The sequence below is a fragment of the Lissotriton vulgaris genome, chromosome 2_1 (assembly GCF_964263255.1).
Source record: "Lissotriton vulgaris chromosome 2_1, aLisVul1.2, whole genome shotgun sequence".
Classification (NCBI taxonomy): domain Eukaryota; kingdom Metazoa; phylum Chordata; class Amphibia; order Caudata; family Salamandridae; genus Lissotriton; species Lissotriton vulgaris.
The window spans coordinates 2012866207-2012883520 of record NC_141687.1 but is presented as its reverse complement, the minus strand read 5'-3'; the positions used below and the strand labels follow the sequence as shown (position 1 = coordinate 2012883520).

General features: G+C 47.5%; 1 protein-coding gene across 2 annotated transcripts in view; it reads right to left on the bottom strand.

Annotated features, from left to right (window-relative positions):
• HOMER2 (homer scaffold protein 2) overlaps positions 1 to 17314 on the bottom strand; it is a 736419-nt gene that overhangs the window by 495822 nt on the left and 223283 nt on the right. The window lies entirely within an intron of this gene.

Genomic DNA, 17314 nt, shown 5'->3' with positions numbered 1-17314 from the left:
GAGGAACCCGACCCCCTTTGGCACCTGTACAGGCGAGGCGACAAGCTCGTCCACCATCAGGTGAGTACCATCCCTGAACTGGGCTATCTGAAGTGGATGTAACTTTTCAGAAGTAACCCTCTTGGTGATGGCAAATTTAGGATCTTTGGGATCTCTGGGACAGGGTTATGCCCACTTCCCCCAGGAAGTGGTCATATAGGAGGCGTATTGACTCCAGGTTTAAGATGCCCAATGGCTACTACCCTAACATCCCTAAATTCAGTATTAAGGGGATCCCTGGAACAGGAAATCAGATACTGCTGACCAAAAGAAGGGCCGAAAAGCTGTGAAAGCAAGAACTGCAGACGAAGCAATTGACTTCGGCACCTGCCCTGCTGGCCTGTTTGCCGGTGTGACAATCGTGCTAAAGTTGACTCTCCCTCCTAATTGGCTGAGCATCCAAACCCTGGGAGGACTGCCAGCACTTCTTCAAAAACTCAGGAACTCTTGTAGGAACAGCAGAGCTGTTCCCCTGCATCTTGCAGGTACCAAAGGCTGAGCTTGAAGCTCAAAGACCACAAAAACCCAGCACCGGAAAGCACTGTTGCACCCGAGCCGCTTAGGCTGAGCAGAAGTGGCCGAAGATTCGGATGACCTACCAAAGAGGATAAAGAGCCTCAAAAGCAGAACACTAAAGAAGAGCAACTGAATTGGCACCAGCCCTGCGGACCTGCTGTTCCGAGTCGAAACTGCACCAAACAAGTCTTATATCCAGCTGTTGAGCCTCCAAATCCTGGGAGGATGGCCTGCCCTTAGTAAGGGCACAAGAACTCCTGTGGAGCAGCAGAGCATCTTACCTGCATCCTGAAGGCACCCACAAAAAAAGACTGCTTCAGGCTGTAAAAAACTGACACCGCCAAACACCACTTTACCAGTGATTCCTAGCCATAGTTGAAGTGGGCCAACGATGCCAGCATGGTCCCCCGGCCTTCCAGAGACAAAGCCCAACTTGTACTACCCCACTGTGGACTACTCGCCGCCTCCTGCAACCTCAGTTTGTAGGCCCACTTAGCTGCAAGGGCTCCCAGGTACGAAAATCCAATGCCTAAAGACACCTCTGCATGCTCGCCCTGGGTCCCTGGAAAAGAGGGTCAGAGCCATCCTCTCCTCTCAGAGCATCGCAAGAGTTGAGCCCCATCTTCCATCTACCCCCTGTTGGTCCAGCCAGACTGGTCCCCTAGCCCGAGCCTGCAGCCTCTTTTCAGACGTAACGGTCTCCATAGACTTGAATAGGGCACCTGACGCTGTAAGGCACCTCTGTACCTGGCCTCCCCAGTGCGGCCCGATGAGAAACTGTTAGTGCTACCTCAAACCTTGCCTCATTTTCACCCTAAGTCCAAAAGTTTGCTTCCGTAAGTCGCTGTTGAGTGTTCAATAGCAATATATGTTTTTCCTCCGTAGGTTTTCATTACCACAAAGTGCTTGGAGGACGAATTTAAAGTATCAAACTCATCCGACGGTGAAAAACACAGTACTGCCCCGGACGTCCCAGTGCCTGCAAGGGGACCTATTGGTGTTGCCTTGGACCTTGCCCCATACTCATCTGAAGACCTGGGGAAGGGTCCTGTAAGCCCTTGTTAAGTGACCGTATGCAGCGCATGTTTTCTTCCCAAGCTGACATTGCAGCGAGATGCTCCAATTATGATTTAAAGTATCAAAAACCTTTTCTTCAAACCCATTTTAAAAAGGACTTACCGGATGTTGATGATCTTGGTGCCTAAAGTTATATAAAAGGTAAGTTTTATTTTTATGAATTGGTGTGGATCTCCTTATTGAGTCGAGTGCATCTTTTATTGCCTGTGTGTGAGCAATAGATGTTGAACACTCCTCTCTGACTATACTAGGGGTGCTGGACCACACTACCTCCTAAAAGAGCACCTTGGGATTGCTTGAGAAAGCCACTGTCTATTATTAAGGGAATACCTGGACTCTGCACGGTATACCTCTTTTTGGTATAACATAAGGAGCCAGCTTCCTACATTATGCATTTAGAGTTAGCAGGCTTCTAATGAGTTCTTATGCAGCTTTTACTTAAAGTTGGGCTACGTTCTAGCTCAATAAATAAATTGATTACTACTTCTCCATCATATTATAACATGCCACTTCATCACTGCTGAGAGCAAACTAATATGCCTTCCCCTGCTGCTATCTAACCAATTCTTTTACTTAATAGTTTGTACTAAAACACACTCATACCCTTATCCCTTTTCAAGATTGATGCATACCTTTCCAGACAATTTCCTAGCAAGTTGAAAAAAATATATAAATATATATAAACCCCTCCTTACGGGAATATATTGCTGCGAGTTAGTTCAACAGTGGGTTAGCTTACATTTCTTTATATATACTTTTCAGATATGCACTTCATAAATTATGACCTGCTATATAACCTATTAAGCTACTAACTTGAGATAAGTTTTACAGTTATTCAGAATGACTTTATTGCACGACAGAAGGCTTTGCAATATATAGCGTGCATCTCCTGTATTACATTACTTTATGCAATCATTGTCAAATACAATAGTTCTAGCGTTGGCTGCCAGAATTTCGGTTTTGTTAATTCTAATTTTGTTTTACAAAACTATGTTGGGTATGCTGCCAGGACCTTGTCAATTTAAAAAAAAAAAAAAAAAAAAGGCTAAATGCGAACATATTTAGCCTTAAAATCACACATTGCAATTGTAGTCTCTGTAATTTAAGGTAACTATTTTGTGCTTATGAGCCGCTTGTGAAATCACTCACAGTAAAATTAGCTAATGCTTGTAGAGGGCTGAACCACTGCCCCATGCTATACACAATGTACTAAATGGGAGAAATGTATAAATGACAATAACAAGGCAATGTACGAAGAATGCTGGCAGAAAACTCCTATTGATAAGTATACTTAACATTTTTAAGACAAATGTTCCCTTCCATACTGTTGTATTCCTATATGATGTCTGCAACTCTACGTGTGGACCCCTTCTCTACACATACCATATGTGATGCTACAATGGGAGCTCAATTTGGTCTGGACGTTTCTCATGTGCCCTTTCTTTAGGCTGGTGAACAGATGTGTGTTCCGTTTTCTGACACGGAAGACTGTCCTCATTGTGATCAATTCAAGCGTGTTCCGTGAATGAGCTCCACGCTCTTGTTGCAGCCAGTCTACACTACCTGTCTCTGGTGCAGAGCGTCAAGGTCAAAAGTCAGGACTCCTTTTCACGTTAAGTAATACATTACCCTCCCAAAGTTCTTTGCTCCACTCCACCCCACCCCTCAAGTGAGGAGAGACTCCATAAGCTTCCACATTGATGGCTCCAAAGAGCATGGGGTAGATCAGTTTTAATGGGGTTCTTTAGGCTAAAAAAAGGTAAGGCCTTGCAGAAAAGGGCTTTACCAAGATGGATAGTCCCTTGTATTAAGGTCTGCTATGTACTGGTAAAGAATCACCCTGCTGAATGACTGAATACTCAGTCCACCAAGGCAAACGCAGTGGTCATTGAATTGGCACACGAAGGGCCTGTTCATAACATCTCTCAAGCCGGGGTGTGTGCATCCAGGCACACCTTCGATAACACTTTCTACTGGATATTCTAACTGCACATTCTGCAACGCCCTCCAGCCTGCCTAGCCTGTGGAAGGAACTCTTACCATCTAAAAAGGTCCCAAATTCGAGATCTGCACTCTGGAATCTCCAGTTGTTTGGTGCTCCTCATCAGAGGGTGAGGAAACCGTGAAGAAAGAAATGGACATCGGCACATAGGTTCGGCTTATGTGCTATACAAGGTCGCTCCATCCCTTCTGAGTCTGAAAGAAGGCAAAGTGGAGCTGCACTGTGCCACCTAGCGGTGTGCGGGAGCACTGCTGTGAAATCTAGATTTATTTTGTTTAATGCGATTTTATATAGAGCGAACTTCACCCGAGGGTGTCCGAGCGCTTTACATAAGAACCAGTTGCAAAACATAAGGATTACATGCGTCACATAAAAGATACAAAGAGAAAAAAAATGCAAATGTACAGATAGTAAAGTCACTCAAGGAAGAGATACAAATGGAGATACTCTAAGAGTCACATAGGAATGGTAGAGAGTACAAAGGTCTACAGCATATACTAGTGATTAGAGTTCTCCATATATATATATATATACACAAGTAGTAGAATTGCGTGGGAGTAGGGAGGGTGGGAGGGATAGTGGGGTATGGAAAAAGACAAATCAGAAACATTTGAGGATCGTCAAGGGGGAAACGAGGGAGAAGGACAAGGGAACGGACAAGATGGTGGGCCAGGGTCAGGAGAAGGAAGCAGTTGAGAGCAGCAGCAAAATGGGGGCCATAGAGGGGCAGAGGGGGGCAGCCACAGGAGCAAGGAGGGAAAGGGATTGGGGGACCAACGAAGGCAAAATGAGTCAATTAGATGGGCAAACGCTTAGGGGCCACTGGGCAGCAGAGTCGCCGAGGAAGTTTAAAGGCACAGTCTCTGGGTCGCAAGGGGCAGGAAAGTTTGCCACCATGAAAGGCAAAGAATCCAAGGATAGATAGAGTATCAACCGGATGCAAAGTTACCGAAGCACTTACTACCCCTGATGAAACGTTACAACACTTTAGGGTGAGTAGCAATCTACTCCATAACCCAGGCTTAGTAGTTAATCTATTAATTATTGCTCAATGGGTTTAGTCATGTGCGCTCACAAACCCATTGCATACACTTACTCCGGTTTCTTTGTGACAGAATAAATGAATAGGACTTAGATGTGATGGTTAGTGGGAGCTATGAAGGTTCATGAAAATGGATGGTGCGATAGATACTGAGATTATGTATTGTTAGGTAGCAGGGAAAGGGTTAGGAAGCGCTGATATGAAAGGCACCCAGCACTAACATCCCAAGTGTAGGTACATCTTTGTGTATGTGGCCTGTGTGGTATAAGTAATTTGTGTATGAGTGAACCAAAATAACGAAGGCCTCTGGGTTCCATTTGGAAACCCCTGGCCTGTTCCCATGTACAAGATGGAGAGGTTGTTTTCCCAGACAGTGGAAGTGTTTTGCTAACATTCCTGATCTGGACGGGAGAAGACCTAGACAGAGGTAAGGGAAGAGGAGACAATGCTCATTTAGAAATTCAAATAGACATTTTGCCGACGTGAGCTACAGATACGCCTTCCTGTACAACTGCTGGTTGATAGATTTGGGAAGGGTCGGGGGTGATGGGTGGGACTGCATTTCTTGTTGTCAACGGTGTGAAGACTCTTTCCAGCCCCTTGTCACAGAAGCTGTTGCTAGCCAGGTGCAGTTTTCTCACACCATTGTGCCTTTGTTGTGGGTACTGCTGTATAGCTATTACCCTGCTGTGAGGAGTATCACTCTGCACAAAGACTATGCCTGTTGAACAGCCTGGGGGACACACATGAAAGAGCCACCACCAAACTGGTTTTATGTATCTAAAATATCGTGTTAATCCGTGCATACATGGTTTAAAATATAAACGATTACTATCTGAACTCTTATGTCAGGCTGATCACCAAGCAAAATGCTGTTTTGCTTTCCAAGAGGTAAATGGTTGTGGGTGTGACAGGCAGAGCTGGTTCTGCTTTCCATGGCTGCCGCTGCGAATGCCAGGACAGGTCAGGTAAAGGAAAGAACAAGCATGGTTCATGCAAGCTGGACTATTGGCAACAACAAAAAAGTTCCCTGCTGCCATAGAGAGATGGTCAAGGGATACTTTTAGGTCTCATCCTATTCCATTCCGCAAGGAATAAATAGGATAAGACTATAGGGGCTAAAATAAGAGCTAAACTAAGCTCTGAAAAAAGAAGTGCCTGTGGTCTCGTGAACGCGCTTCTATCCGCCTGCCTCGCATCACCACATGAAAGCCACACCCACTTCAAAGGCTCCGCTCCCTGCCCCCCGCCCCCGCCTGCACTTTGCACTCTCCGACTTCCCCTCCCACCTCCCACGGCCGCTCTTCCAATTCACGTGCTCGTTACCATTTGCTCCCGAGCCGCATTGCTCCTCCCCTCCTAATCACAGCAATGCCAAAAGCTTGTTGTTTACAGGAATCCAGCACATTTATTGCAGCCATAGCAAGCATCTTTAATTTCCAGGAGGTTCGTAATGTTCATGTTTGTAATCTTACTCCTTGCTCTACTGAAAATACTTGACGGCAGAGAGCAAAACAAACTGGACTTATTTAATGTGCTTTTATATAGTGCAAACATTACCCAAAGGTGTCTTTCCCCTCCCTTGTTCTTCCCCTTATTCCTGCGTGCACCATGCAGTCCTTCCGCGGCTCACTTCTTTCCCCACATTTCTACCTGGGCCGCTTCTAATCCTGTGACCACCCTCTCCACTTCGCTGTCTCTTACTCCACGTGGCCTGTCTCTTTTCACTCGTTCTCTGACTGCCTTTGTCCCAGTGCCTCCTGATGCACACCACTACACACGTCACTCTCTTGACCTCTCTGCGCAGTCTCTCGTGCTCCTTCTCTCCTTCCGCTACGCAACTCTCCCCTCACTATACCATTCCATTGCACCTACTCCTCTACCCCCCCCTCCCGCCCCAATCTCTGGCTACGCCTCACTTCTTCCACATCATTACTTTCCCAGCCTTCCCTTTGCTCCCTCTCACCACCTGTAAGCATCTTCAGGTGCACTCTTTTAATGCCCTGTCCACCCTCTCCTCGTGTATCCTCTAGAGCAGCACTCTTTTATAATGTTCTCTCATCCACTTTCTTAACATCACTTCTCTTTGCCTCCCATTTCTTACAATATTCCACCCTAGAGTCCTCACCCGTCACTTTTTTTTTCCTACCCTTCTTACGCATCCACATTTCATTCTTGTCTCTCTTCCCTCTGCTTCTCCTTTCTCTTCTCCCCTCCACTATTCCCTCAGAAGCTTTTTCCCCTCCTCCTTCCTATGCTCGCTCCCTCAACCTTCTCACGCCCTCCATGCCCTTCACTTCTCCAGCCTTCGTCCCATCCTCTCATCCTTATCTCATTGTTTTCGTCCCCTCCGCCATCGTCTATTCTGTATCTAGTTATCTGCTCCACTCTCTCCTCATTTTCTTTATTTTCTCTCCCTATGCTTATCCGTCCTCATCTCCTTCGGTTCTCCCCACCCCTCTTTCTCATCTTCCGATGTTCTTTCCTCGCCTTGCAGCGTCCTACTTCCCCTCTTCCTGCGTAAACCCCTTCTCTTCTCCACAACTGGTTTATTCTCTCCCTGCTCATCATTTCTAGCATGTTTCCGTCCCCACCGCCATATGTTCACCTCCTCTCCCCTCTCCATCCGCCCTTCTCATCTCTTTCTAGCCTCACCTCGACCTCGCACCTTATTTTCCATGAGGACAGTCTGGATGCTTCACAGCTCCCCTGGCCTCCCTGCCCCCTCCCCCCTGATCGCTTTCTTGCTCCTCTCCTCTCCAGCCTCCTTTTCCTCTATAGTCCCTTTCCACTCCCATCTCTTTTGAGTCTCTCTCTTCCACCTACATCCTCGCCCTTATCTCATCCACCATCTTCTCACCACCTTCCATCCTTTTCTCCTGGTCCTTCTATCCAACTCTTTATCCTCTCATGCCCATCTCTTTCCTGCCCGCTCCCCATGCTTCTCCATTTCTTCTATTTTCTTTTCTCTCTCCTTCCCCAGCTTCTGCTCTTTCTGCACTCTACCCTCGTGATCCTGCCTCATCGTATCACCTTTTAGTTCTCCTCCCTCCATCTTCCACTTTTTCCATCGATAATCACTCATCTCCCTGCACCCTTCTCTCATCTTTAGATCCCATGCCATCTCCCACTCTCCTTCCCCCAATCTAGTCTTGCGTTTCCTAGAACTCGCAGGTATTCAGAGGATAGGAGGCTTCTGAGTTTCTAAAAGCACTTTGTTCTTGTGTGGGCTAGACCTCCTGAAGTGCAGTCATCCCCCTTGAAAATAATCCTTCATGTGCTGAATCGCGACACGCCAGTTCAGGCGTGTGTGCTCTCTAGGGCCCAAGCATGTTTAATTGTTGGCAAACTGACCTGACACCTACCTAAGCTAGTGACCGCTCTGTGACAAAGAGCCTTGCCTTGTGGACTACCAGATCCTGTACACCTGTGCTTGCATACATTCAGTTCATAGTAGGCACTTCACACACACACACTGCACCCTGACCACACTGCGCCCTCACCACAATGCCCACTCTACGCCCTCACCCCACTGCCCACTCTATGCCCTCACCTCCACACTCTGCGCCCTCACCCCACTGCCCACTCTGCGCCCTCACCCCACTGCCCACTCTGCGCCCTCACCCCACTGCCCACTCTGCGCCCTCACCCCACTGCCCACTCTGCGCCCTCACCCCACTGCCCACTCTGCGCCCTCACCACCACACTCTGCGCCCTCACCTGCCCACTCTGCGCCCTCACCTGCCCACTCTGCGCCCTCACCTGCCCACTCTGCGCCCTCACCTGCCCACTCTGCGCCCTCACCTGCCCACTCTGCGCCCTCACCTGCCCACTCTGCGCACCCCCACACTCTGCGCACCCCCACACTCTGCGCACCCCCACACTCTGCGCACCCCCACACTCTGCGCACCCCCACACTCTGCGCTGGAACATACACTCCAAATACCACTCAGTGCCATATAATTATATGCTACATAATTACACGGCACTCAATGCAGCATACACTCCAAATACCACTCAGTACCACATAATTACATGCCACAAAATGACACTCTACTGAATACAACATACACTCCCCATATTACCACTCAGTGCCATATAATTACACACCTCATACTTACTCTACTCAACGCAACATAGATACACTTTATCTATCTGTCTATCTATCTATGGCCCTCACTCCATCTGTCTATGGCCCTCACTCCATCTATCTATGGCCCTCACTCCATCTATCTATGGCCCTCACTCCATCTATCTATGGCCCTCACTCCATCTATCTATGGCCCTCACTCCATCTATCTATGGCCCTCACTCCATCTGTCTATGGCCCTCACTCCATCTATCTATGGCCCTCACTCCATCTATCTATGGCCCTCACTCCATCTATCTAGGGCCCTCACTCCATCTATCTAGGGCCCTCACTCCATCTATCTAGGGCCCTCACTCCATCTATCTAGGGCCCTCACTCCATCTATCTAGGGCCCTCACTCCATCTATCTAGGGCCCTCACTCCATCTATCTGTGGCCCTCACTCTATCTATCTGTGGCCCTCACTCTATCCATCTGTGGCCCTCACTCTATCCATCTGTGGCCCTCACTCTATCCATCTGTGGCCCTCACTCTATCCATCTGTGGCCCTCACTCTATCCATCTGTGGCCCTCACTCCATCTATCTGTGGCCCTCACTCCATCTATCTATGGCCCTCACTCCATCTATCTGTGGCCCTCACTCCATCTATCTATGGCCCTCACTCCATCCATCTGTGGCCCTCACTCTATCTATCTGTGGCCCTCACTCTATCTATCTATCTGTGGCCCTCACTCTATCTATCTGTGGCCCTCACTCTATCTATCTGTGGCCCTCACTCTATCTATCTGTGGCCCTCACTCTATCTATCTGTGGCCCTCACTCTATCTATCTGTGGCCCTCACTCTATCTATCTGTGGCCCTCACTCTATCTATCTGTGGCCCTCACTCTATCTATCTGTGGCCCTCACTCTATCTGTGGCCCTCACTCTATCCATCTATGGCCCTCACCTATGGCCCTCACTCTATCCGTCTATCGATCTATGGCCCTGTCAAGAATTCCATCCCCGTGGGGATAACTGCGGTATCCAGAGTTCCGCATTCGGCGAGGACTACAGATCCCATAAGGCCCAGCGAGGAACACGGTTAGGTAATCTAATACGTCATGCTTACCTAACGCTGTAGGACAGCCTATTTAAGGAGGAAACGGGAAGGACGCGGCGTCGGATATTCTGAGTTCTACACCGACGTAACACAGCGGAGTCCTTCTCACTCGGGAGCCTTGTGGTTATTGAGGAATCACTGGAGAACGGAGGTAAGATTGGAGCAACCGCTCTCTGCCCGTGTCTTCAAACTTATCCTAATAGCCGGATCCTCAACTGTGTGGCGTTTCCGACTCGGTCGAGTCAGCACGACTTGGAGAAGGGTCCAAACGGAGACTGGTGCAAGCGTACGCTCCCAGCCCCCGTACTTTGTTAGCACTTGCCATACGCTGAGACGCACACCAAGGAGGTGTTTGCCGCGCCTCAGCAAAGAGTTCAGTAGAGGTAGGAGGTGCGATCGAGCGGCTGCTCTCAGCCCCACTCTGCGGCATCATTGTTTTGTTCATCAGTGTCAGGATACGTTAGGACGCAGACCAAGGAGGTGTTTGCTGCGTCTCCGTTTATCAAGGCCTACTGAGGGGCCAGCTTCTAGAAGAACAGGTAGAGCGGCTGCTCCCTGTTTTCCCGTTAGAACAAGTGGTCAAGAGCCCGGCTGGGTGACTCCCACGTCCCTCAAGATCTCTACATTGACACCTAGACTAGAAACCCCTCACAGCTGTCGAGCGGCATTGTCGTCCGTTGTTTAGCACAGTGCCCTCCGTTGGAGTACATCGGGACGGTGTACATGCGGAGGACCGTGAGAGCCTCCGGTGCTGTGATTGGGTATCGTATTTTGACTGGAGGTTCCAGTTACGTTATTTGAGTTACTTTATTTGTATCACCTATTCTTAACATTAAATACCACATCTATAACTGGTTGTAGTGTGTTCTGTGAGTGTCTGTCCCCGATCCCGGGAACGCCCGGTCGTTACAGGCCCTCACTCTATCCATCTATGGCCCTCACTCTATCCATCTAGGGCCCTCACTCTATCCATCTAGGGCCCTCACTCTATCCATCTAGGGCCCTCACTCTATCCATCTAGGGCCCTCACTCTATCCATCTAGGGCCCTCACTCTATCCATCTAGGGCCCTCACTCTATCCATCTATGGCCCTCACTCTATCCATCGCCTTCACTCTATCGCCCTCACTCTATCTATTGCATCACCATAGCATCACTCAGGGGCACCACAACATCACTATGTGCTACCACAGCATCACTGTACGCCACAGCATCACTCGTCGCCACCACATCATCACTCGTCGCCACCACATCATCACTCAGCGCTACCACAGCATCAATCTGTGCAACCGTTCAACAACCACTGGTTCAAATATGTTCTCTCAATGTTTCAAGCTTTATTACAAATGTCACAAAAAGATGTAAATATTTCACTCTGTTCTTGGTATTTCGTCACAATAAAATACAATGAACATAATCTTCACAAAAGTTATTTACAAAAGCTATTGCCATTATAAATTACAGTAACTTTTAAGTATTAATTATTTTTTAAAAATAAGCCATTTTTATTTGTAATATCAATACATCGAAGTCACATAAATACAACACATATTGCATTACAAATGCTATAGGTGTCATATTTGCGAAAGTTAAAACTATTGGCATTGTAAACAACAAAGCTATTAATTTCGCTATTTTCAAAACTAACACAAATACAAAATTTGTCATTTACAATACCAATAGCTCAAACTTTCCCAATGCAAGACCTATTGCATTGCAAATACTTGTTACCCAGGGTGGCAAGACTGCTGTATGTGCGTTACGCTTTTACAAGGGAGGCGTACATACTTTTAAGCACTCTAGAAATACATAAGAACAAAACAGTCAAAGCCGTCCCAACTGAGGAAAAAAAAAAGCAGGTGGCCATTTTTGGGGTCAGGATCCCACTCGGGCCATAAGAAATTATTTTAAAAGTTCCTTCTGCACGCTAAATAAATAAATAGAATTATTTCTGCACAGAATGCGTGTACAAGATAAAGGATTGATTGTGGTAAAAAAAAAATAGGATGAATGTTTGTACACTAAAGATGTAAGATAATCCCTAATGCTTTGGAACGCAAGCAATATGCAGGTGGAAGGATACATCAAATAGCCAACAGCATTCAGTGGGTGTAATCAGGGCAGGCGCTAGGCATGGGCAGTGTTGGCAGCTACCGAGGGCCTCGCACTCTGACTACCAGGATGGGGCCCCGTACAATGGCAAGACCCCACCAGTCCTCGTGGTACCCCTGCCGATCAAAGTGAAAGAGATGAGTCTCTCTACTATTGGGCTAATGGGAGGGGCCCCCCCTTCCTGGGGCCTCTAGGGCGTGGTGTGTGTAGCCCGAGGGGAGGCTGGACACCTCTCGGGCTGCCCATTCAGAGACTCCGCAGGACACCCATTGTCAGCACTTTAGCCCGCACAGATTTAACTCTCAGCTCCCCAAACAAATCTCACACCTTCAGTCCGAAATGGGCTGTTCAAGAGGTGCTTGAGGGTGGCTGAGAGGAGGAGCTGGGGCCCAGGTGGAGTCTGCACAAAGCAGCTTCCCAAAGCCCAGAAGGTGTCACTTATGTAAATTTCAGGGGCCTCGCACATTTCCTTTTGCCCAGGGCCCCGAAAATCTTAGAACCGGCCCTGGATGTAATGCTCTGGGTGGCGCCAAAACCCACTCTATTTTTTATCTCATTATGCAGAGGGGCAGAGGAGTCTGGCTCCAGTCACACCTGAGGAATGTGATCCACGGTGTGGTGGGGCATAGTATGTTGGAAATCCAGTATTCAGACAGCCTTGTCTGCACAAACCGATACCTGCATCCTCAAGATTCAGTTAACCCTTTTCCTGCATTAGACCACATCTACCTGAACATCCACCCAGTGATCCCCCAGCGCATGCTTTACCCTTGTTCTCACCCAACAAAACCAGCACCTCCTCTCATAGACGCCTTGTGGTAAGGCTACCAAGCTCTTTTTGTGCCACTTCCGAAAAACTAAAACTTGATGGTGCTGGAGCATTATAATTCAAGGAACACAATGGACACAGAAAATTTCCTCTGCGGCTAAACTCTTTTCATACCACATGTGCAAGAGTGGTATCCTCAGGACTTTAACACTTTGGCTGCTTGACTTATTCCCCTGCTATGCTGGACCATAATGGAAATGGGTGTGGTCATGACGAGCTCAGCTCGTCATTACCACACGAGCACTGTGCCTCATGACGCGCTGAGCTCGTCATGAGCACCGAAGGGGTTAAGTGGGCCGGATCCTAAAGAGCAGGGGCCGAGACTGATCCCCATCGATCTTCCCATCTTTGACATCACCTGCAGTGTGAAAAAAAAAATCTCAACACTGCACCAGTGCCACCCTTAGCTACCTTTGAGGTAACTTCATAGAGCCTCGTTGTAGTTTTTAGGTCTTGCCTATGCAGCGCCCATGCCCTGCAGAGGAGGGCCTTTAGCCATTGTTCTGCTCTTTTTCGAAGCACATACTCGTGCTTGTGGCGGCATCCACCTTGCGGGAGCGAGCAGGGGTGCACCACAAGCACGAGTATGTGCTTTGAAAAAGAGCAGACTGCGCGCACGCGCACACACCACTCCCGGCCCACCAGACACATGATTGCAATGCCAGTAGTGTGTTTTTCTTTTACTGTGACAAGCACGCGGGTGGCGCCTGTACGCACCACTGCCGGGCTTGTGTTTTCTCAGGTGCGTTGTAATCCTTTTATCTAAAAAGCTCTTCCGATCTTTAACACCATGCATGCATTGCACTAAATACTAACTCGTTTTAAGATGGCCGACACTTTTCCCAGAAGTATCACATGACCCACCCAGCTTGCCTCTAAAATACGCCCCTTCACCTAATCACCTCCAGCTCAATCTGCAAATGCGGCACGGCTGCATGACTAATATGTTGCATCTGAACACACTGGTTACTCTCCCTCCGGCTCCAGCGGACAGAGGACTTCGCCGAACTGCGTGGTTTATTCGCATCTAACCCACACAGCCATGTTTTACAGTCATATCATGATTAAGATGCATTCACCGCACAGGGAAATCCCTTTAACCAGGAAGTGTAAGGCTACAGTGGCGGTTACTCTATGTCTTTTGTGCCCAGCAGCACTAACCCCTTTAACCAAGAAGCGCTTGTCTCCATAGTGGTGGTAACTTCATGGCTTCAACTATTGCCGCTCTTTGTCTCTCCAAGTAGCAGTGATCCAGCACCTCAATGGTTTTCATTTGCATGAAAGATACTAATTCGTGGCACTGCAAGAAACGCTCTGATTGGTTTAGCATCTGTCTGCGCTGTCCTGTGAGACTACATTACAAAATGCTTGCTCTCTGGCATAGCTCTCCCATCACCCCTGCAGGATTCCAATGTCTTATTTCATTGCAGGCAACACAGTGGATGTTTATTTGCCCTTTGACCCAGCGCTTGCATCAACTTTAAACTGCACTGCGGACGCAATTTCTCGCTACTACTTTAGCGCCCTGATTTTCTATCTTTATTTATTGCATCAATTCCTGAAACACAGCATAAAGTGCACTTTGTCAGTTCCTCCCAGCACCACTGTATGCTCACTATTTCCAATTATCCTCCAGGCATCACTGCAGTTGCAAGTGCGCACTCCCTGGGAGCCCCTTGCCCGCACACAGAGTACTTAGCCTCTGAGCAGACTATAGACTTCACCGCTAACCCCTTGTGATCAGTATTCACACACCATTCATCGTCAGACTTTTGGCAAGTTGCAACCAGCGGCAAAGATCGGTCCATGTTGTTTTTTCCTGTGATCTATCTTCCCGCAGCTGGTAGGTTGCCACCTGTGCAACCAGTTTGCCCCATGCAGCGCACTCTGCAGCTCATCACATTGACAGCTTTCCGGCTTCTTCTCGAGGAGGCAAACATATCTGCCACTATCCCTCATAAGTCCAGAGGCTTTGTTCACCCTTTTTTCCTCCCTTACCTGCCTTGGGTGAATCACAAATGAGAAACAATGTTTCCTCTACCCCTCGATACCTCTACTCCCCAGTACCTCCACACCAACTGGAGTACAAGGTGACTTTTTTAAACAAACCACACTGACTTGAGCACACAATTTTTCACAATGCCCTCACCTTTATGTAAAATGAGCATGCAACCTGCGGACCATAAAAGTCATAGGCTCTTGTAGGAAATCGTTTTTCCACTTCTCCCCTAGAAATGTTTTACTCACTAACCGCTGGACCATAGCCAATAGGTCTCACTTTTGGGACCTTATAAGTATTGAGTTATGCAGCACAATATCCTTGGTGCAAAAACATTAACTGTTGCATGGTTAAACACTTATAAGGTCCCAAAGGTGAGACCTATTGGCTATGCCAATGCTTGTTTCCCAGTCTTATTTCAGAACTGAAGCATTTTCAATATTATAAAGCCATAGCTGTTGCTTATTTATCTTATGCAACTAACAACCATTGACAAAGCCAAAAGTCCTGGCTTGTTGTAGGCAGGCCCGGTTCTAGAGGGTGGGCCGGATGGGCCAGGCCCACCCAAACTTGAGCCTGGCCCACCCAAACATGAGCCTTGGCCCGAGGCTTGATGTGAGCCGTTTTTTGCCCCCATCGGTGTTCGGGCTGGCTCTCCTGATCGGAATTTATGAGGCTGCTGCAGCCTCTGCACAGCCCAGCACAGATTATCGCGGCCCATTGTCACATACAGAATGACAATGGGCCAAAGCCAGCAGGCACAGCATGTGGTGGGAGCTTCCGCCCTGGCCTTAGGGCACAGGTCTTCAAACGGTGGTGCGCGCCTTCCTGGGAGCCCGTGACTGCAATCCCAGGGGGGCACAACTGCGTCTGTAAGGAAGGAATTGTAAATGAAGATAGCCTGGAAGCGTATGTTTATCTGGTGAGCTCACAGGCTGTCTTCTTTTATATGCAGAAGTTAAACAGCATAAAAAGTTTGCACCTGTAATCCTGAGTGTTTCCTGGGGCACTGTCATTGAGTAGGGAGACAGGGCTCAAGGGTAAACACAACATGCTAAAAACTATGTAATTTTTTCATTTTCATATAATTGCATATATACAAAAACACGCACACACAGTAAATGAAAAAACAAAGCAAATGAAACGGATTTTGGGAAAGTATACTCTTTCTTACGTTATAAACCTCCGTTATCTAAAGCCATCACTGCAGATTTCTGTGTGACCAGAGTCGCCAATTTGAAACCTGGTTTTCACAGTGGGAAATAGTAGCTAGTGTATTTATAGAGCTACACATTCCATGCCTGTGGTAGAAAGCACTCTGGCATCAGATAAAGCATATATTAGCTCCTTGGCTGCTTTTATGTGTGTTGCTTAACCAGTTGCATAGGGTCCAGTGTCATGAGAGGCCTATTAAAGCCAGGGTCACTGGAAATATGCAGCAGGGAAGGACCAAATCATGTGGCAGGGTTGACTAAATTATGTGTCATGAAAAGAAAAATAATGTGGCGTTATACAGAACATTTTGTCATACATTTGATTTGTTACTTTGTCATTTTTACATGTGGTAAAAACTATCTGGGCATTGATTTCACCTCATTAATGCTGGTATAATACCCAAATATGGCAAAAAGAAAGGTGGCCAGTCAAGCTTTGCAAAGGGCGTTTCACAGAGAGATGAGAGCACCTTTACTGCAAAAAGGTGGGGTAGGCACGTTGGAGCTCATTATTTCTAAAAGGGAGGAGTTGGGTCCTACGTTGGAACCTAGTTCAGGTCCTCCTGTCAGCTCAACTCAAATCATTTAATAGTCCAGTGACTACACAAAAAAAAATATATATATATATATAAAATAAATTAATATGAACTTGTGTTTGTGTAATGTAAATGGTGCTTATTTAAAGTTTCCCAATGCCTTTAGGCCAGGTCCTCCCTACATAAAACCAAAAAAGGGATGGATAACCTGTTTTAAGATTGGAGTGATAGCCATGGTCGGTAAGTTGTGAAAGAGGCAGAGGAGGTGGAGGGCTACTTAGGGCCTCAGCTATCATTAGTGCAGAAAGTGCAATTCCATTGGGGCCCAGGATTGTGAGGGGCTCACAAGAACCAAATTATGGAGAGAACAGTTTTTTGGTCAATTTCTGTTATTGTTTGATGATTTTCCCTATCATATGTTTCACATTTACTGTGGATTATGAGCTACAAAAAAGGAACCATGATTTGATCTCAAAAGCTCTGCCGTTGCGCTCAGCCCTGCCTCTCCTGTTTCCCAATCCTGGAATAAAGTTTTTCAGGGGTCCCCGACTTCAAAACATTGTTCTTTGGGAGCTCCGTGCAAAAAAGTTTGAACACCTCTGTCTTAGGGTATGACAGTGAGGCCTCACCACGGGAGATGCTGCCCCTGCGGGCCAGAGTTTTCACTCCCCTTGGAACAGGAGGTGATGGGGGCAAAAAACAGGGTTATGCTCCCTCCATCCCTCCTCTCAGTGGATGGCTGGCCCAACTCCAATTCA